The following is a 24,063-nucleotide window of genomic DNA, read 5'->3' as shown; positions in this document are numbered from 1 at the left end:
CAAAGGAATGCACAATCTTTTCAATAAAATAATATCAAAAAATTTCCTAAATCTAAAAAATGAAATGGAAAATCAAATACAAGAGGATTACAGGACCCCAAATGAGCAAAATTACAACAGGCCCACATCAAGGCACATTATAATGAAAATGCCTAGCATACAAAATAAGGATAGAATTTTAAAAAAGAAAGATAGAATTTTTAAAGGCTGCAAGAGAAAAATATCAGATTACATATAGGGGGAAATCAGTTTGGATCTCAGCAGATTTCTCAACCCAGACCCTCAAAGTCAGGAGGTCCTGGAAAGACATATACCAAGCTCTGAAAGAAAATGGATGCCAACCAAGAATCCTATATCCAGCAAAATTAAGCTTCATATTTGAAGATGAAATAAAAGTCTCCCATGATAAAAATTAAAAGGATTCACAATCAGAAAGCCAGCACTTCAAATATTCTCAACAAAATATTCCATGAAGATGAAATGGAAAAAAAAAAAAGTGAAAACCAGCAAAGAGAGGAGCTACACTAAAGGAACAGTCAATCGAAGGAGGGCTGGGTTGTGGCTTAGTAGTAGAGCCCTTGCCTAGCACGTGTGAGGCATTGGGTTCAGTCCTCAGCACCACATAAAAACTAATAAATAAAATAAAGGTATTGTGTTCATCTACAGATAAAAAAATATTTTAAAAAAGAAAAGGAAAAAGTAATGCAAATTAAAAACTAGAAATAAACCAAAATTATAAGGAAAATAAATCATATCTCAGTAATAACCTTGAACATTAATGGCCTAAACTCATCAATCAAAAGACATTGACTGGCAGATTGGATTAAAAAAACAAGACCCAACAATATGATGTCTCTAAGAGATTCACCTCAGAGGCAATGACATCTACAGACTGAAGGTGAAAGGATGGGAAAAAACATATGACTCACATGGATTGCATAAACTAGCAGGGGTTTCTATCCTCATATCACACAAAGTGGACTTCAAGCCAAAGTTAATCAGAAGGGACAAAGAAGGACATTTCATACTGCTTAAAGGAATCATCAACAAGACATAACAATCATAAACATTTATGCCCCAAACAACAGAGCATCTATATATAGCAAACCCTTCTCAACTTGAAGAATCAAACAGACCACAAAATAATAATACTGGATGACTTTAACACCCCTCTGTTAAATAATACTGGATAGATCTTCCAAACAAAAACTAAACAAAGAAACATAGAACTCAATAATATAATCAATAATTTAGACTTAACAGATATATATAAAATATTTCATCAGTGACTGAATACACTTTTTTTTCCTCAGCAGCACACAGATCCTTCTCTAATATAGACCATGTTATGTAAGCTATCACATATGTTGGCATACAATTGTAATAGAACCTTAATATGTTTTTAGCATCTGTAGGGTTATTTTGATAGCACCCTTTCCATTGATATTGATGTTTGTATTTTTGCTTTTTCTTGATTGGATTTGTTTGATTTTTATCAAATTTTAGCTGTATTAATTTCTTCTCTATTTCATATATTTCTGCTCCTACTCTTATTTTTTTCTTCCTACTACTTAATTTGAAAATAATTTGATTATTATTCTAGCTTCTTTCTGATACAAGTACTTTAAGTTATAAATGTTCATCTGAATATGTTTCATCCCAGAGAGCCTGATATTTTAGCCTTTTATTATCACTCAGTTCAAAGCAATTTTTACTTACTTCTCTTGTACTTTCTTCCTTGACCTCAGAGATATTTATAAGTGTGCCATTTAATTTGGAAATAGTTGGTATGGGGGTGGGGTTCTATATATCTTAAAGTTATTGATTTCTAATGTAATAAATCAAGATAGAAACATATTCTGCATGATTTCAACTTTTTAAAAAAAGTAATGGAAATCCTCTTTATATTGATTGTATTGGCTACATACATGCCAAAACTAATCAATTTACATACTTCAAATATGTGCATTTTATTGTACTTCAATTTTACCTCAATAAAGCTATGGGAAAAATTTAAAAAGAGTATCAATATATAACAATACATTACCTGGCAAAACTGAGATTAGAATATCAAATCAACTATTACCAAAATGTAATATACCTATTTAATCCAAAGCACATTTTAATGCATTGTCAGTAGGGCTTGATCACTGGTTTGAGAACCTGCTGGTTTGAATTCATGCTCTAGTATTGAATAGTTGTTGTTACTTTCAGCAGGTTATTTAACCTAAGTCTTATTTCTTTATACTTTATCTGAAAAATTTACTTTTCAGAATATTTTTTTAGTTGTAGATGGACATAATATCTTTATTTTATTTATTTATTTTTATGTGGTGCTGAGAATCAAACCCAATGCCTTGCACATGCTAGGGAGCGCTCTATCACTGAGTCACAACCCCAGCCCTTGCAGAATACTTTTAATGATGAAAAAGAGCATTATATGAAGTGCCTTGCACAGATCTGACACATTGTGCTAAATAAATGGTAGCTATTATTATTATTCACCATCAAAAAGCAATTTGTGTGAGCCACGCATGGTGACTAGGGACGTAAAAGGCTGAGGCAGGAGTATTGCAAATTTAAGTTTAGCCTCAGCAACATAGTGAGACCCTGTCTTAAGGCAAAAAAATTAAAAAAAAAAAAAAAAAAGTAAAAGGGCTGGGGAGTATAGTTTAGTGGTACAGCACTCCTGGGTTCAATACCCAGTAAAGCAAAAAAAAAAAAAAAAAAAAGCAATTTGTGTGAAAGTATTAGAATAAAAATGCAGAGCATGATTTTAACCCTGAAATCAACTAGCGGACTAATCTGTTACCAATTAATAATCCATCAAGTCCACCAGTCTTAAATGATCAATTCAAGTCTGAACAATAAAAGAAGAGAAAGGAATAAAAAAGGTATCTTGACTGTTTGACATTCTGAAATGGCTAAATTTGATCCTAAAAAGATGTTCTTTGATTATAATAAACACTCTCATCACAGTAGCAGAAAAAAGAAATGAGATAATCTCTTATTTGTAAAGGGTTGTATTTCTCTAGATTAAAATACATGAAGAGAGCAGGATCTGGGAAGTTAACATTGTTGTTACCCCACAGTCACACAGGAATTCAATTTCCAGGATATCTGGCATCTTTCACAAACATTGAATTCTCTGTCAAGAGCTATAAAAAACAAGGTGATCACTTTCACCTAGCACACAGAAAACAACAGCAGAGGAGTTTAAAAAATATTGGAAAACACAATAACAGGTATATCAAATATAGAGAGGCATTAAAATCTCTAGAACAGCAACTAATTTCAGATCAGCACTAAAACAAAGAATATGTGTAATTTTCACATGTGGAATAATAAGACTCAAAGACCATGTAAATGAGTTTGTATATACATAATGTGGTCAGAAACAATTAAGATATACAGCATCCCTACTATTGTACCCCCATGTATTATTCATTTTACAGTCAACCTGACAGATATCTGATTAAACAAAATGTATTAGTATGCCTGTAACAGTATTTCCAGAAGAGATTAGCAATTTTTGTTTGTTTCTGTTGTTGTTTTTTTGGTATAATACCAGGGATATAACTCAGAGCCTCAAATTGACCAATCAAGTGCTCTACCACTGAGCTATAGCCCCAGCCCTGAAATTAGCATTTGAATTATACCGAGTACTGCCCTTCCAACAAGAAAGAAAGAAAAGAAATCATGAGATTTATTATAAAGTTCATGTGATTATGGAGCCTGAGATGTCCCACAATTGCCATCTGCAAGCTAGAGGTCCATATCTCCTATTGGTTCGGTTTCTCCAGAGGACCCTAATTAAGATATTCCCTAAAATAGTAAATAATTTGTTCATGATTAACTCATTAATTAACACCATGTCAGCTCAACTGCATATCTCTAATTTCTAGATAATAGATATTATTTTGCCACCAACAGAATTCTAGAACAACGTATCCCCCCATTCCATATACATTTTGTTGTTGTTGTTGTTTTGGGGGGGGTTTTTTTGGCAGTGCTGAGGATCAAACCCAGGGTCTTACATGTGCAAAGTAAGTGCTTTACAACTGAGCATCATCCCCAACCTATACATTTTTTTCTTTATTTGTTCTTTTTCTTTTTATTTTTTATATATTTTTTAGTTGTAGATGGACATGTTACCTTTATTTAATTAATTTATTTTTATGTGGTGATGAGGAGCGAACCCAGTGCTTTACACATGCGAGGTAAGCGCTCTACCACTGAGCCACAACCCCAGCCCTATTTGTTCTTTTTAGATACACATGACAGTAGAATGTATTCTGACATATTACACATACATGGAGAATAACTTATTCTAATTAGGATCCCATTTTTGTGATTGTACAAGATGGGGAGTTTCACTGATGGTGTATCCCCCAACCTATACTTTTTTACTACAAGATAAAATGCCATGTTCAAGGGAAACTCATCCATCTAACCAGTTGCTTAGAATAATGTGGGATCCTAGTCTAGACTAATTACTGACTCTTCTATACTGTGCCTGAGGAACAGCTATAATGACTGCCTTAGGAGTCTATGAGATATCTTAGTATCCTTATGAAACTCCCCCTCCCTTTTATTTTCCTTTTAACTTCAGTTGGTTGCCTTAATTTGTAACAAGTCTTAACAAAGATATTACAATAAATGATATAAATGGATTTAAATGACATCAAATTCATAGTTTCAACTTTAATAGGAAACTTAAATTTTCAAAAGTCAGACACTGACTCAAGATATTATATCGCCTATAAGTAAATAATAATAAAATAAATTCATGAGAAGAAAGACAGCCTTAGCCAGATCATTCTAGGTTGCAAAAATCAACAGGGTTTGCATACCACAAATTGCACAAAGTTATAAGAATATATGTAGACTTCAGTTTCTGGTCTGTCGTGCATACAACTTGGAAATCGGGGCTGGGATTATGGCTCAGAGGTAGATAGCTCATCTAGCCTGTTCGAGGCCCTGGTTTCCATCCTCAGCACCACATAAAAATAAATACAATAAAGATATTGTGTCCAGTTACAACTAAAAAATAAAAAACTTGGAAATCACTACTCCAACCTAACAACAATGCAAAGAACTGAACAAACTGAAACATTAAACACTCTTCTCAGATCCAGTCATAGGGGAGACCCCACACTTTTGTGAGTTTTACCTTTGGGAGCTCAAACAATTTCTCACAATTAGTATCAAAGAAAAATCCCCCAGTGCTTCTGGCAGGGAGAAGGGAAAAAGAAACCATTTTGAAATAAGCCAGCATTCTGTCCTTAACCAGTTCTGCCCTCAAGAGAAATAATTTAACTAGAGCTTAACCCTGCTAGGGTCATATCAGTGCCTAACTGACCTTCTTGATCACTTTAGCCATCCTGTCTGCGACATCCTTTGCCCATGGAGGGGAGCGTATGGAGGACGGGACTAAAAAGGTCCTGTAAAGTTCAGAGGCATGAAGGCTTGCTAAAAGACTGAGACTTAATCATAGGACTATGGAATGCTTTCCTTACCCTCAACAATTTATCATATTACTCAAGACCTATTTATACCTGTTTCTTTTACCTATACACAATATTCAACTCTCAAGAAAAAAATTATAAGGAATTCTAAAGGCAAAAAATATTTAAAAATAAAATAAATAAACACAGTTGAAGTGGCATAGCAAGCATAAAAACCAGACTCAGATATGGCAGGGATGCTGCAATTATCAAACTGAAAGTTTAAAAGTGTAGTTTTAAGGATGAAATATGCTAAGAGCTATAAAGGTTAAAACAAATAACACGTAAGAACAGATGGGCAATACAAGAAAGAGAGTAGACATTCAAGAAAAAATGACTTGGAAGGCTAAAGCAGGAGGACCACAAGTTCAAGGCTAGTCTCAGCAACTTAGCAAAACCCTGTCTTAAAATAAAAATAGGTAAATAATTTTTAAAAAGGCTGGGGATGAAGTTCAGTAGTAGAGCACAGCTGGGGTTCAATCCCTAGTACTACCAAAAAAAAAAAAAAAAAAAGAAAGAAAGAAATCCAGGAAAGAACCAAAAAGGATGCTAGAAATCAAAAACACCGTAACTAAAAATGAATAATACCTTTGATGGGTTTAGGAGACAACATGACTAAGCAAAGAATCTCTAGCTTGAAGATATCTCAATAGAAACCTCCAACCCTGAAAAGCAAAGGGATTTAAAAGAAAAACTTTTTTAAAAAATATATTTTTAGTTGTAGATGGACACATTATTTTTATTTATTTATTTTTATGTGGTGCTGAGGATCAAACCCAGTGCCTCACACATGAGAGGCAAGTGTTCTCCCACTGAGCTACAGTCCCAACCCCTAAAAGAAAAACTTTTTAAAAATACAATATCTAAGGGCTGTGGGACACATATGAAATGTATAAATGTGTATAATGGAAAGGACAATAGAAAAAAGAATATTTGCACCAATAATGACTGAGAATTTACTCAAATTAATGTCAGATACCAATCCACAAATCCAGGAAGCTCAGAAAAAAACAAGCAGGATAAATGCAGAACAAACAAACAAAGCCCTACTCTGAGGCATAGCCTACTCCAAATACATAAAACCAAAGATTTTTCAAAGAAAATATACAGAAAACAGTCACACTTTGAAAAACACCTTAGCTACAGAGGAGCAAATACTAAGACTGTATCTGATTTCTCCTTAGAAACCATGCAAGAAAGAAGAGAGAGGAATAAAACATTTAAAAGTCTTCAGAGAGAAAAAAAAAAAAAAAAAAACACCAACCTAGAAATCTGTACTCGTAAATTTATCCTTTTAAAATAAAGGAGACTATATTAATATTAATAATCATTTTGAATGGCAATTGTCTAAATACACCAATCAAAACACAGAGACAGAGTGAATTAAGAAATAAAATCCCTTTGCTGGGGATGCAGCTAGGAGGTAGAACACTTGCTTAGGATGAGTGAGACTCTGGGTTCAATCCACAAAATCACAAAAAAGAAAAGAAAAAAAGGAGAGTCAAGACCCAACTATTGCTATCTACAAGAAACATACTTTAAATATAAAGACATATATAGGTTAAAAGTAAATGGATGTAGAATGATAACCATTCTAACACTAACCAAGAGAAAACAGGAAGGCCAGAGATGTATGCAGGTACTTGCCTAGTATACTCAAGGCTCTAGATTCAATCCCCAGCACCACAAAAAAAAAAAAAAAGGAAAGAAAGAAAGAGAAAAAAAGAAGGAAGGTAGGAAGGAAACAGGAGTAGCGTAGCTATATCAGTTTCAGACTGCAAACCAAAAAAATATATATATATATATATATATATATATATATATATATATATATATATATATATATATATATCTATCTCAGGGATAAAGAATGCTTTATATATGATAAAAGGGTCAATTCTTTAATACCAAAAATTCCTTGACATGTATTACTTCTACATGAGACAAAAACTAGAGACCTACAAGGAGAAATAGTGTCCATCTATTTCTGTCAAAAATTTACAGATTCAGCAGGCAGAAAACCAGTAAGGACAGAGCTGAACTTAACATTACCAATCAACTGGATAAAATGGACATCTATAGACTACTTCACCTAATAACAGCAGAATACACTTTCTTCTCAAGTTTACATGAGACTTTCACCAAGACAGACCACATTCTGAGCCATAAAACATACCTAAACTTATTTAAAACAAAGTCACACAATGTTACTCTCAGATCACAAGGGAATTAAACTAGAAATCAATAACCAAAAGATACCTGGAAGCTGGGCATGGTGCCATACACTTATAATCCCAGCTACTCAGGAGGTAGAGGATTGAAAGTTCAAGGCCAGTCTGGGCAACTTGGTGAGGCCCTGTCTCAAAATAAAACTTGAAAGGACTGGGGATATAGCTGAGTAGTAGAGTGCTTATCTGGTATGCATGAGCCCCTCAGTTCAACCTCCAATAGCACACAAACACACACACATAAAAAGATATCTGGAAAGATCTCAAAATACTTGGATATTAAACAACACATTTTTTAAAAAAACACATGGGTCAAAAATGAAAACTCAAAAAAATTTTAAAAATATTTTGAAATCACTGAAAGTAAAAACACAACTTATGAAAATTTGTGGGATGCAACAAAATCAGGGCTTAGAGGGAAATTTACAGTGTTAGATGTATATATTAGAAAAGAAGAAAGATCTAAACTCAGTCACCTAAGGATCTACCTTAGGAAACTAGAAAAAGGAGAGTATACAAAGTATTAATTAAGAGAAGAAAAGAATTACAGCAGAAATCAATGAAAATAACAACAATACAGAAAATGAATTTAAAAAGCTCATTCTCTGAAAAGATCAGTAAAATAAAACCTCTAGACAGGTTAAGAAAGAAAGGACACATTACTAATATCAGAAATGAAAGAAGGGACATTACTGTTGATCCTATAGACACTAAATGTTGAAAAATGAATACTATTAACAACTCTATGCCTACATGCAATGGACCATATGTTAGTCAGCTTTCTATTGCCATAACAAAATACCTGAGATAATAAAAGGAGGAAACATTTATTTTGGCACATAGTTTCAGAAGTTTTCAGTCCATTATGGCTTTACTACATCACTTTGGGCCTGTGGCAAGGCAGAACATCATGGTAGGGCCAAGCTGGTGAAGCAAGGCTGCTTACCTCATGGTAGCCAGGAAGCAAAGTGAGAGGAAGGAGGTAGGGTCACAATATACCTACCCCTTCAAGGGCACAAACCAATGACCTAACTTTCTTCCATTAAGCTCCACCTTCTAAAGTTTTGACTACCTCCAAGAGTACCATCTGAGAACCAAGCCTTCAACACACAAGTTTTGGGGAGAAATTTAATATACGAACAATAACAAACCAATTCCTTAAAAAACACAATCTTCTAAGCTCACCCAACGATAAATTTAGGCCTATATCTATTAAAGAAATTAAACCAATAATCAATAAACTTCAGAAACAGAAAAAAACAGACATGGATGGATTTGCTGATGAACTCGACTGAACACATAAGGAAATTATACCAATTCTCTACAATCTCTCTCAGAAGACAGAAGCAGAGGGGATATTTCCTGATTTATTCCCTGAGGACACCATTACCCTAACATCAAAACCAGATAAAGACATTACAAGAAAACTACAGACCAATGTCTCTTATGAATATAAATACAAAACACTAGCAAATTAAACCCGACAATGTGCTGGGCACAGAGGCACACATCTGTAATCCAGGTGACTCAGAAGGCTAAGGCAGAAGGATCACAAATTCAAGATCATTATCAGCAACTTAGCAAGACCCTGTTTCAAAACAAATATTTTAAAAAGGGCAGAGTATAGCTCAGTAGTAGAACTTTCCTGGGTTCATTCCAAAAAAGAAAAAAAAAAAAAGGAACTGACTGAGGAGGCAATTAAACTGAGAGTCAATTAATACTGATACCACAAGAAGTTTGCTAAACTTGACCTTCAAAAATGAAAAAAAAATAGAGCAATTGCACATACAGATAACAGCATACTATTTTTCACTATCAGAAAGATATATTAGCAATCAATTTGCTTATTCAATTTGCCAATGTGATTGATTACCTCTAAAATGTTTAATAATTTTGCCACTTTTTCTTAATGAAATAATTTCATATATACACTTATTAAGTATATTGAAAGAAATGACTTTGGATAAATTAAAATCATTGCATCATTAAAGAAAAGAAAGAAAATGCATCCAATAATATGTAAGTATTACAAAAGGTGCAGCCAAGCTGTGTGGCCTTTGGCCCTTCATCTTTAATTAAAGAAATCAACCAGTAGTCTCTTGAAACAAGAGCAAGCCCATGGTGATGCCATCTGGCTAGTTGCTTGAGGGGACAAACAGAAAGGAAACAGTGTTCAGAATCCCTGGATAACGTGGTAAAGGTCTGATAATGGCATGATGAGAGAAGAACCTAGAGGGACATCAGCTAGGGGTGGTGTCTATGGACATTAACCACACCCTGACCATTGCTGCATCCAACACTCTTGATGCTCATTCATATTCATCTCTGGGACTTGGAAAACAGCAAACAGAAAAAGCCTATAGATGGATGGACTTTGGCCTTTTCTCCTGATTCCTAGTATCTGGCCATAGGAATTCATGTGGGTAAAGTGTGTAAAGGGGGGGGAGGGGGGGGGGCGGGATTTTCTTTGGATATGAGAGAAAAATTCATTCTTAGTATTGCATATATTCCTGATGGGAAATATCTGACCAGTAGAGTTATAAATGGAATTATCAATATTTTTGATATTGCAACTGGAAAACTTCTGCATACACTGGAAGGTCACACTTCATGCATCTGCTCCTTGTCCTTTTCCTGAACTCTCAATTCCTTATCACTGCTTCAGATGTTCAATACATCAAGATCTACTACCAAGCCAATTTGGCTGGCATGCTGCATGGCCATGCCTCCCAGGTACTGAACATCCAGTTTTGTCCTGAAGACACTAATTTTGCTTCTGGTTCATCTGACAAAAGTATGAAAATATGGGATGTTGGAAAGAGAATGGATATTCACACTCTCTTAGATTACCAGAATCAGGTCTGAAGACTAAAATACAACGGAAATGGTTCTAAAAGTTTGTGTGTTGGAGATGACCAGGAAATTCACATCTATGATTGTCCAATTAAACATCAATATCAGGCTGAGGTTGTGGCTCAGCGGTAAAGTGCTCGCTTAGCACAGACAAGGCACTGAGTTTGATCCTCAGCACCACATAAAAATAAATAAGTAAAGTAAAGGTATTAAAATGGAAAAGAAAAAAAAATTGTTCAGTCAACAGGCTTCCCTTCCCCCTCTCCTTTCAGAGCAGCTGTGGGCGGGGACTTTCTACCTGGCTGAGGAGACCAATCAGAAGCTGTCATGGCCAATCAGAAGCTGACATGGCAATGGACCCCAACCACCACAAGTTCCCGCCAACTAAAGCAATCACCTAGTCATCTCACATCAGCCCTGACCAACCCATGACAGACAAGATCCCCCTAAACTTGGCAGGGCCAACCTGCTATTAGTAGCTGCAATTTAGATGGCCTAGGCCCTTCTACCTCCAGCTTCCCTTATTAGCACTGTTCTCGCCTCTCCTGCTGGACTCCCTGGCCCTTCATCCTTCACAGACCCGTGAACCTCACAGGGAGTGCCCCCCAATAAACCTTCTTTTGGTGCGTCATTCTTGTTCTGTGGTTCCTGATCTCCTGCGCCCCTTTCTGCTTTACAGACATTGATGCTTTACAAACATCAATGTCCACAGGGCTAATACTGCGAAGAGAGTGTATAGATTGATCATGACATTCCTTCTTCAGTGTGTTTAAAAGAAATACACTGTAGCAAAGACTTAAATTTTGTAGATATAGTATAAAAATGTTTTATTGTAAGTGCTGTTCGTACTTAAACATAAATAAAGCATTCTTCATGCAAATAACAAAAAAGAATCATTATAGACCATAACCAAAAGAGATTATCCCTCATATGCAAAATTAGTTCAATATTTGAAAATCACATAATCCATCATTCAAAATAGGTTAAAGAAGAAACAACACATGGTCAGATTAATAGATGCAGGAAAAACTTTAGAAAAAAGTCCAAGACCATTCACAAAAAAAAAAAAAAAAACTCCCAGTCAACTAGAAATAGAGGGGAACTTCCTCAACTTGATAATATTTGTGAAAAAATATACAACTGACATCATATTTAATTATGAAACTCAAAGCTACTAAGATCAAGAACAAAGTAACAATGCTCAGCACTGCTTTTCAGCATCATACTGAAAGTCCTAGCTAATGCAATATGACAAAAATAAAAGATACAAACATACTGGGAAGAAATAAAACTGTCAGCTCACATACAACATAATCATATATGCACAAAATCCAAAAGAATCAACAAAATACTACAGGAACTAACAGTAATTATAGCAGGGTTATAGGATACAAGGTTAATACACAAAAGTCAATTGCTTCCCTGTACACAACAAATGAACAAGTAGAATTTGAAATTAAAAACACAATATCAATTATTTTAGGACTAAAAATGAAATACTTAGGTAAAAGTTTAACAAAATATATACATGAGGAAAACTAAAAGGTTCTGACAAACAAAATTAAAGAGGAACTCAATAAATGGAGAGCTATTCCATGTTGATGGACAGAAGGACTCAATACTGTCAAAAAGACACTTCTTTCCAACTTGATCCATAAATTGAATGCAATCCCAAAATCCCAGCACTTTATTTCACAGATATTGACAAACTGATCCTCAAGTTTTACAAAGATGCAAGAGTCACAGTAGCTAACATAGTATTAAAAGAGAACAAATTTGAAGGATTTTTCATTACCCAATTTGAAGACATGCTATAAACCTCCAGTAATCAAGATAATGGTACTAGTGTAAGAACAGAAAAGTCAATATAACAAAATAGCCCAGAAATAGACCCATACATATATAAGCAACTGAATTTTTTAAATACTTTTTTAGATGTTGATGGATCTTTATTTTATTCATTTATTTATATGTGGTGCTGAGAATCGAACCCAGTGCCTAGCACATACTAGGCAAGTGCTCTACCACTGAGCCACAACCCCAGCCCAGCAACTGAATTTTTTAAAAATATGTTTTTAGTTGTAGATGTTTGTTTATTTTTTTAATATCCATTTATTCTTTTAGTTTTAGGTAGACACAATATCTTTATTTTATTTTTATGTGGTGTTGAGGATCGAACCCAGCGCCCCGCGCATGCCAGGCAAGTGCGCTACTGCTTAAGCCACATCCCTAGCCTATTTATTTATTTTTTATGTGGTGCTGAGGATGGAACTCAGGCCTCACACATGTCAGGCAAGCACTCCACCATTGAGCTGTAACTCCAGACCCTGAATTTTTTTCTTTATTGTTTTTTTAGTTGTCAATAGAGTTTATTTATTTATATGCAGTGCTGAGAATTGAACACAGTGCCTCATAGATGCTAGGCAAGCTCTCTATCACTAAGCCACAGCCACAGCCCAGCAACTGAATTTTGACAAAAGAACAAAAGCAATAAATGGAGCAAAAAAAAATCTTTTCAACAAATGATACTGAAAAAACCTTAATATTCATATATAAAAAAGATGAATATAATAATACACCAATAAAAATATGGAAAAATATTAATCTAGATGCAAGCTTTACACCCTTCACAAAAGTTATCTCAAAATGGAGCAGAGCTCCATGTAAAATGCAAAATTATTAAACTACTAGAGCAAAACACAGAGAAAAAATGCAGATGACCTTAAATTCAGCAATGACTTGTTAGGATACATAAAAAAAATATATAAGCCATGAATTTTAAATTTCCTAGTTGGGCATAGTAATACACACACATAGTTCCAGATCCTCTGGAGGCTGAAACAAGAGGATCACTTGAGCCCAGGAGTTTAAAGCCATTCTAGGCAATATAGTAAAATCTTGTCTCAAAAAAAAGAAAGAAAGAAAGAAAATCCCCCTGCCTTGGGAAAGGTTGTAGGGAGGGGAGATAGTGGGAAGTTAGATAATAGGTACCTATGTTAGTCAACTTTTCATTGCTGTCACCAAAATACCTAACATAAATAACTTTAAAAAGCAAAGATTTATTTTGGCTCAGTTTCAAAGGCTGTAGACCATGATTACCTGGCCCTGGCTTTGGGCCTGAGGGGAGGCAGAATATCATGCCAGAAGGAAAGCTGACTACTTTATGGCAGCCAGGAAGCAGAGTGAGTGAGTGCCACAAGGAAGGAACAGAGGACAAGACATAACCTTTCAGCACATATCACTAGTGACCCACTCCCTCTGATTAGGCCCTACCTTCCACAGTTTCCACCACCTCTTAATAGCCATCAAATTATGTATGGGTTAATCCACTGATGAAGTCACAGACCTTATGATCCAATGAATTCCCAAAAGCCCCACTTCTGAACATTGCTGTATTGGGGACCAAGCCTTTAACACATGTGTCTTTAGAAGACACTTCATATCCAAACCATAACAGTACACAAACACAGACAGAATAAATTGTAGTGTTTTATAGAACAGTGGGAGAGTGTAATTCATAATAACCTGTTTCAGTAAGATTTTTTTGCTGCTGTGACCAAAAGACCTGACAAAAACTATTTTAGAGGAGGAAAAGTTTATGTGGTGTTCACAGTTTCAGAGGTCTCAGTTCACAGGTGGCTGACTCCATTGCTCTGGCCCTGAGGTGAAGCAGAAGAACATCGTGGTGGAAAGGTATGGAAGAAGAAAGCAGCTCATGACATGATAAACAGGATCGGAAAGAGACTACTCCACTCACCAGGAACAAAATAAAAACCCCAAAGGATGTGCCCAATGACCCACATCTTCCAGCCATACCCTACCAGCATCAACCTAATAAATATTTTATGAATATTGAGAAGAGAAGAGCTTCAAGGACTCCAAATGCAAAGTAGAGATAAGGAGATAGAAATGTTAGCTACCTTGATTTGATCAATATATATTTGTTATGGTTTAGATATGAGGTATCACCCAAAAGCTCACACTCATGTGTGAAACAATGTAATAACATTTAAAAGTGAAATGACTAGGTTATGAAAGTCTTAACCTAATCAATGTATTAATCCAATGACATGGATTAACTGGGTGATAACTATAGGCAAGTAGAGTGTAGCTAGAGGAAGCATGTCACTGGAGGCATGCCTTTGGGGTTTATATTTTGTCCCTGCTAAATAAAGCTCTATCTCTGATCCTCTTTATCATGTCATGAGCTGCATTCCTCCTCCACACCCTCTGGCATGATGTTTTCTGCCTCTTCTTGGGCCTAGAGCAATGAAATCGAACATCTATGGGGCAATACTGGAACTATGGGACACTTTGATATGGAATAAATGTATTTTGCATTGTGAGATGGGCCTGAGCTTTGGGGGGATAAGGGCATAAAGTTATAGTTTGGGTGTGAGGTATGCCCCCCCCAAAAAAAAGCTCATGTGTGAGACAATGCAGGAATGGTCAAAGGTGATATCATTAGATTATCAGAGTTGTAACCAAAGCAGTGGATTAATCCACTTGATGGATTAATAATTTGAATGGACTCATGGGTAGTAATTATAGGCAAGTAGGGCATGAATGGAGGAAGTAGGTCACCAGAAGTGCGCCCTTGGGGATTATATTATCCCTGGCTCCTTGCACTTATTCTCTCTCAGCTTCCTGGCTGTCAAAAATGGAGCAGCTTTCCTCTACCACACCTTTCTGCCAAGATATTCTTCCTCACCTTGAACCCTGAGCTATACAGTCAGCCAGCTATGGACTGAATCCCTAAAACTGTAAACCAGAATACACTTTCTTCCTCTAAACTGTTCTTATCAGAACTTTTGGTCACAGTGATGTAAAGCTGACTAATACAAATGGCAAACATGCATATGACAAAATACTACATATCACATGTTATCATGAGAATGCAAATTAAAACACAAATCAGATATTAACACACACCTATTAGAATGGCCATAATCTAAAACACTGAGAACACTGAATGCTAGAGAATATAGCAAAATAGGAACTCTCACTCATTGCTATTAGGAATACAAAATGGTACAGCCACTTTAGGAGACAATTTGGAAGTTTCTTATAAAACCAAACATATTCTTACATTTTAGCCAACAACACACCCTTTGGTATTCACTCAAAGGAGCTGAAAATATATATTCATACAAGAAGCCACATACAGATGTTTATAGTATTTATTCATAATTGCTGAACTCGGAAGCAACAAAATGTCCTTCAGTAGGTGAATGAATAAATAAACTGAGGTACATCCAAACAATAGATAAGAAGAAATGAGCTATCAAATTATAAAAAAAAAACATAAAATATCCTTAAATGTATATTTCTTGGTGAAAGACACCAATCTGAAAAGCCCACATACTACTATATAATTCCAAAGTAAAAGACATTATGGAAAAGTTAAAACTATGAACATAGCAAAAAGATCAGTGGCTGTCAGAAGTTAATAGGGAGGGAATGATGAACAAGAAGAGTACACAGATTTTTAGGACAGAGAAATTATTCTGTATTATACTATTATGGTAGACACATATCATACTTTTCTACAAATACATAAAATATACAACACCAGGAGTGAACTCTAATGTAAACTATAGCCTTTGGGCAATAATGATATGTCAATGTAGGTTTATGAATTACAACAAAATATACTTCTTTGGTGAGGGATGTTGACAATGGGGGAGGCCATACATGTGTAGGGGCAAAAGGTACATAGGAAATCTCTGTATCTTCCTATCAATTTTGCTATGAACTTAAAATTGTTCTAAAAAATAAAGTCTACTAAAAAAAGAGTACATGTAAAGAAGTGTTGTTAATTATAACTCACTAAATTCATCAATACAAGTAAAAATATTTCACATACTACTTTTTACCAAATACTGGGAAACTGGTCAAACTGAAAAGACTGTAATACTTGCAGTAGAATTAGGTACTATGTATGCTTCTGTCTTGAAACTTTTCTTGAGTATTAATGGCTTTGTATCTAACTTTTAACTACAACAAATTTGAGAAGAGCATAATCTAACTTGTTTCAGCCAAAACTTACAATAGCTGAGTTACATAAAAACAAGTTCATGTTCACATTTCTTGTATTAAGAACACTCCAAGAGGCTGGGATTGTGGCTCAGTGATAGAGTGCTTGCCTAGCATGTGTGAGGCACTGGGTTTGATTCTCAGCATCACATATAAATAAATAAAATAAAGGTCCATTGAAAACTAAAAATTATTTTAAGAAAAGAACACTCCAATATTATTTAATCACAACCCTCAAAAAAAAATCTCTATCTGCTCTGCCAGTTTAATGCCCTTTTCTTCTAAAAAGTCTTCAATTACCATCTCCATGGAATGATTCTCAGACTTCCCTAAGTATTACCTCTCAAATTCCAAGGCCACAGTATCACCTACCTGATACACAATACTCCTCCACCCAGCTATTCACTAAAACTCACATTTCAAACAGTGAACCCTTTGCATTCAAGAGAAATTTTTGAGTGCTGGGGATTGAATGGGCATTCTACCACCAAGTTATAAAACCCAGCCTTTTATTTTTTTATTTTGAGACAGGGTCTCACTAAGTTGCCCAGGCTGGCCTCAAACTTGCAATCATCCTGTACCAGCCTCCCAAGTTGCTGGGACTATGGGACTGTGCCATCGTGCCTGGTTCAAGAGAAATATTTTCTCAAAGAGAAATGTCTACTCTCAAAGTCTCCCCATCACCTACCACTCATGCTCCCACTCTTCTGGCTTCTGTCTCCATCATTTGTGCTTCAAATCATTAATAATATACTGCTAAAATCAATGGACACTTTCTGGTCTTAATTTCATCTGACATCTTAGCAAATTCAATTAGAGTAAATGACAGATTCCTTTAGGAAATTCTTCTTCCATGACTCAGGTGACACCACAAATTCTTATTTTCTTCTGTTTCTTTTTATGTATCTTTCTCATCTCCATCCCTGCTCCTTTTCCTTGACCTAATCTTTAATGTTGAAATTTTCCAGAGTTCTATACTCAGTGCTCTTCTTTTCCTGACATATTGTTTTACAAGGGAATTCTACCTATTACCATTGCCTCAAACATCATCTGTTAAAAAGTCCGAAATTTCTTTTTCTCCACTTCAGACCTCTTCTCAGGGTTCTAAACCAATAAATTCAAATGCCTACTTAATGTCTCCATATCTCATAGATACCTCATAAACTCAACACATACATCTATTCTCACACTAATTAATGCTGTTTCTTCTCTGTTTCCTATATCATCATCTACCAAGTTGCTCAGGCTATAGTCATTCTCTATCCTTAGATGCCAAATACATCAACACTCAATCACTTCCAATAATTAATGAAAACCCATTCACTTCTGTCTATAACCACTACCTCGGTCCAAGCCACTATTACCTCACACCTTGATTACTCTCCTTATTCAGATTCTCATATCTACTGTTATTATCTTCTCTTCCAATCCATTTCCCATTCAGCAGTTAAAGTGATATTTTAAAAAGACCTAATCACATGATTCTTTTACTTTAGATTCTTCAGTTGTTTTCCACTGCATTTAAAATATAAAGATTCCTTACAATGGACTAATAATGTCCTGCATAATTTAACACATGCCTGTCCCTCTAGCTTATTCTTTTGCCACTTTCTCTTTAGCTTGCTTCTATCTTCACTGACATCTTTTTGCTCCTGAAGAATTCGTGTTCATTCCCACCTCTGGTCCTTTACTCATGCTGTTCCCCCAGTTGTAAATTCACAATTAATACCACAATAACATTTAATTTCTTTCATTAAATGCCATGTAAGTCCTTCTAGGCTTCATGAATGTTGATGATGACCTCCAATTTACTGATCTAAATAATTTGTTTATCTTTATACTCTTGATTTCTCTATCATTTCCATCAAAATTCTTTAAAAGAACTCCTATAACATTTGCATTTCAACATCTAGTAGACTAATGCTCCCATTAAAGATGATAATATACACTGCAGAACAGGGAGATAGATACAAAATAATAGGTCACTACACTGGAATTTTAAAATATATTCTATGATCTATTGTTATAATATATTCATGCATGTTACTTTGCATAGCATAGCATAGCATAGCATAGCATAGCATAGCATAATCATGTTAAATGATTCATGTCTACATATAGATGTGCCACTGCCTTTTATTATGGTGGGAAAAAAGTATATATTTAGAGTTAGCCAGCAGTACTCCGTTTAAGTGATCACAATTTTGTTGACAACATCCAAAACATCTTGAATATATGCCTTCTCTCCATCAGGCCTATTAATCTTGGCCCCATCAACATCATACAGCTTCTTCACAATTTGTTTGATCTAGTGCTTGTTAGCCTTGACATTCATAATGAACATGAATATGTTGTGATCTTCTATTTTCTTCATGGCAGACTCAGTGAGAAGCCAGAGAGAACTTGATGATGACATGATGGTCAAGCTTGTCTTTCCTGGGGGCACTCTTCATAGTATAGTCCTTCTCCAGAGCTGCAGTATCTTGGAGCACCAGAAGATGGTTGACATATAGAACTTTTGATTATGGCTGAAGACACTATTCAGCACTACAGCACCTTCTTAGTCCTCTAAGCCCTTGCTTTTTGTTGTTTGTTTGTGTTGCTGGGGTGCTAGGAACTGAACCTACACATGCCAGAAAACTACTCTATCACTGAGCCCCATTCTTTTGCTTTGACAATGGCTTTGGGAAGGGCAGGAGCTTACTTCCTGGCTTTTGATTACCATCTTGGTGAAAAGCACCAGTTTTTTTATACCTGAATAGCATTCCATTAAATACATGTACTATAATTTAACTCTCATCCTGATCAATGAACATTCAGGTGCTTTCCATGTTTTTATATCCATAAACAATATAATGATTACTCTTGCACACGTATCATTACTCTTTAACATACAATAATTGGAGGATCTTGAGTTCAAAGTCAGCTTCAGCAACTTAGTGAGGTCCTAAGCAACTTAGTGAGACTCTATATCAAAATAAAAAATAAAAAGTGCCATGGATATGGCTCAGTGGTTAAGTGCCCCTGGCTGGATTCATTGCCTAATACCATTAAATAAGTAAATAAATCCCCAAAAATGGAGTTTGAGAGAAAGATGGTATACATTTCCATTTTTAAAACTATTGTCAAATTTTCTACTAAACATACTATTTATTTATTTTTCCTCCAAGGATATACAAGAATTTTTTCTTCATGCTCTTGTCACTACTGAGTAAATTCGATTTTTATCAGTTTCACAGGTGGGAAACAGAACCTGATTTTCTAATTTGTGTTTCTAAGTAAAAACTGGAAATCATCTTTCATATGATTACTGGCCTTTCTGCAAATTGCCTATAGATTTTAGATAGAGAGAGAGACAGACAGATATGTTTACAGTCTTTGTCCCAGTTTACTGTTTTGTTTTTTTTTTCCCTTATATGGAAGTCTCTCATTTTACATAGTCAAATTCATCAATCTTTTCCTTTTGGGCTCTGCCTTTAACATCATGTTTAAAAAAGTCTTCTTCACACCAATATTATAAAAATATTCAACCATTTTCTCTTATATTTTCATGGCTACTTTTATTTGTTTCATTCTTTCATCACCTAAAATCTAGGATGTATTACTGAATGAGAAAAGCAAGTAACAGACCCTCAATATCTTTGCAGATAAAATACTTTATTTCAACTGTGCATATAGAATTCTATCAGATACCATTGTTTTTATTGTTTTTTAATAATTATATGTAACACTGATGAGCACTTACATTCTCACATGATTACACAGAATGCTTGTACATCATATACATGCTTCCATGTATATGTTTTCTTTTTAAAGATAAACATCAAGAAGTGAAGTTAATGAGTCATTATTATATGTCCTTTTTGATATTGACAAATTATGCCCCAAAATGAAATGCTTAATTTTTTTTAAATTGATTACCTTTATTCATTCATTCAACAAATATTTAAATGTTTTGTGTTTGTGTGCTAGTCACTGATTTGAGGTTCAGCATACTGTATAATGATAACCAACCCAGGCAAAGGCACTGTTATAGCGATTAAGAATGCAGAATGTGGGCTGGGGTTGTAGCTCAGTGGTAGAGCACTCACCTAGCATGTGTGAGGCACTGGGTTTGATCCTTAGTACCACATAAAAAATAAACAAAATAAAGGTATTGTCCATCTACAACTAAAAAAAAAATTTAAAAAGAATTTAAAAAAAAAATTTAAAAAGACAATGTATTTAGTCTTATCATTTCCCTGATAACAAATAAGACTAAATACATTGTCTTATGACATTAGCTTTTTATTGTTCCTCTTTTATGATCTCCTATGCAAATCTTTTATCTATTTTTTTATTTGTTGGGATGTTTGTATTTTTTCTTTTTCTTAATGATTCGTCAGAGTCTTTATATATCTTAGGTGTTAATTCTTTCACTGTTAAATATGGTGCAAATATTCTTCTAATATGACACCTAAGCTCTGAACCATAAGCAGTCAGGTTCTCTTTGTGACCAAATCACAATGATTATAGTATGAATCATTTTTTGCTAAGAGAATTTCAGGTCCTGCTTTCTAAAAGGTTTTAAGTACTTAAATTTACGGGAAGGCAGTAGGAAATATTAGGCTTCAAGGCAGTTTCTAATTTACCTATTCTTATCTCCTAAATACCTGGTACAGGGTCTCCCTGGATGAACAAGTATATTTGAATACAAAATTTCCTTACTAGGTTACAAGGGCCTTGTGGACAAGCACAGTATCATCCTTACCTTTGTATCACTCCCACAAGGCCTGCCTAACAATGCTTTTATACACAGAAAGCATTCAAATGTTTTTACTGAACAGATCATTATCTGTGAACATGCATAAAAATAGCTGAAGTAATCAATGTAAACCAAGCAATCCCTTTCTCATAAAAAGATCACACTCTGATTTGTAACTTCAGATAGTTCTGTACAGTCTAGTGTTGTTTAGGTCTCTTTGTCTTAAATTCCCTGTTTCAAATCTTTGTTCCAGAAAATAAAAATGTCCTTAGCAACTACTCTGCTCTGAACCTGTCTGGGTGCTGCTGAGACCATGTCCTGAAATACTGCTTATGTTTTAGTCTCTCTCCAAAGCGTTTCCTCTCACAACATCATTTAAGAATGAGTACATTTTAGCACACAACTGTTTAGGTCTTCTGATTTTTTTTTTTTCTCTTTCTATATGCCCCGCCTAGTAAAACTGTGCTTTGCCAAGTGCTGCTAGACTGTTTACTTTCCAGGATATCACTCTTGGTAAATTAGGCTTATAGTTTCATGTGAAATAATGAGACAGTGTAGTGCAATGGGAAATGTACAGGAATCCCTGAGCCAGGTAACCTGAGTTTGTATCCTGGCTGAGCCACTAACTGACTGACTAACTATATGACCTTAATATTTTTAAGGCTCAGTGACTCTATTTTCGAAGGGGGATAATAGCAATAATATTTAATATCAATAATATTTAACTTCCCTGGGTCACAACATTGTGTGTAAGGATTACAAAATAACTGAATTTATAGTGAATAATAATTTTACTATATGAAATGTATCAAAGCCATTTTTAAACTGCTGCAGTTCACTGTGACTCATATATACATATAGATCGTTTTAATGAATCACTACCCCATTAAAGTTAAGTGAAAAAAAGTCTCTTAAGACAAGTGATTCTTTATGTAATATACATGTAACAATTTACTACTACTGGATCCAAAATCATTTAAGCATCTAAGTTATACTGAAATAAATTCCATTCACTAGTCACAGTATATAAGATGGGAATAAAGTTTTATTTAGTTATCAACAGTATTCACATATATAAAATTCAATCCACATTATACATCAGAATTAAAGCCAGAAGGGCTGAGGCTGTAGCTCAGTGGTAAAGCGCTTGCCTCACATGCGTCAGGCACAAAGCGCTGGGTTTAATCCTCAGCACCACATAAAAATAAATAAAGAAAATAAAGGTATTATGTCCAACTACAACTAAAAAAAAAAATGAAAAAAAGACATCTAGTAAAATTACTCCAAGAAGATATGAACTTATATGTACAAAATTCTAATGAATATACATACACACAAACACACACAACTATAAAAACTAGAAAATTCAACAGGTTTGCATGATACAAGAGCAATATACAAAAGTCAACTACACTGGGTGTGGTGGCATATGCCTGAAATCCCAGCTACTGAATCCCGGAGTCTGAATCAGAAGGATTGCAAGTTTGAGGCTAGCTTAGGCAACTTAGTAAGACCTTGTCTCAAAAAAAAATTTAAAAAGAGCTAGGGATGCAATTCAGTGGTAGAAAGATTACCTAGTAAGTGCAAGGCCCTGGATTCAATCCCCAGTACTGCCAAAAAAACAATAATAATAATTAACTATTTCTATACACTACCAATGAATCAAAAATGAAATTAAGAAAACAAATCAATTTGCAGTAGCATCAAAAAGAATACATAGGGAATCTAATGAAAAAGTACAAGATTTATAACTCGTAAAACTATGAAGCATCATTCAAGGAAGTTAAAGGAGACTTAAGTAAATGCAAAGACTACTTGTTCATGATTTGGAAGACTTAGCATTGTTAAAATGACCATTCCCAAACTGATATACAATGTACGTAAAGATCCAAGGGATATTTGCACACAAAAATGAGTACACAAATGTTCATAACAGCATTACTCATATAATCCCAAAGTAGAAACAATCCAAATGTCCATTAACTAATTAATGAATAAACAAAATGTGGTACACATAATGGAAATAATGGAATATTATTTAGTAATATAAAGAAATGAATTATAGGGCTGGAGTTGTAGCTTAGTAGCAGAGTGCTTGCCTAGCACATCTGAGGCACTGGGTTTGATTCTCAGCACCACATAAAAATAAATAAATAAAATAAAGGTATTATGTCCATCTACAACTAAAAAAAGTAAATGAATGGTTGATACGTGCTACAACATAGATGAACCTTAAAAATAATATACTACATGAAAGAATTCAGGTACAGATTCCATTTACAAGAATATCTAGAACAGGCAAATTCACAGAGACAAAATAGACTGGGTAGTTGCCAGAGGCTAAGCAAATGAGGATAATAGAAATGAGAAAGGACTGCTAATGGATGCAGGGTTTCTTTCTGGAGTGATGAAATTGTTCTAAAATTAGTTACCATAATGGTGATGATAACTGCACAACTCTGTAAGTATACCCAAACAAGTATACCCAAACATACCCACTGAATTCTACTCTTTACACAGGTAGATTTTATGATATGTTCATATATCAATAAAGCCATTTTTTGAAACAACAATTAAAATTAGAAATAACTATAATTCTGATATATCTGACATTAACATACCTGCTCTGCTATCAGTCAACAATATAAACTACTGGAACTAGTCTTCAACTATAGGAGAGAACATTAGCAATCAA

At 34.7% G+C, this 24,063-nt stretch overlaps 1 protein-coding gene and 1 pseudogene across 3 annotated transcripts in view; one reads left to right on the top strand and one right to left on the bottom strand.

Annotated features, from left to right (window-relative positions):
* Positions 1-10,720, top strand: part of LOC114100289 (superkiller complex protein 8 pseudogene) — a 33,561-nt pseudogene extending 22,841 nt beyond the window's left edge.
* Zfyve9 (zinc finger FYVE-type containing 9) overlaps positions 1-24,063 on the bottom strand; it is a 217,031-nt gene that overhangs the window by 161,270 nt on the left and 31,698 nt on the right. The gene's annotated exons all lie outside the window — the stretch shown is intronic.

Source organism: Marmota flaviventris, chromosome 10 (assembly GCF_047511675.1).
Source record: "Marmota flaviventris isolate mMarFla1 chromosome 10, mMarFla1.hap1, whole genome shotgun sequence".
NCBI classification, from domain to species: Eukaryota; Metazoa; Chordata; class Mammalia; order Rodentia; family Sciuridae; genus Marmota; species Marmota flaviventris.
The sequence above is the reverse complement of the archived record's forward strand: the minus strand, read 5'-3'. Positions and strand labels throughout refer to the sequence as shown.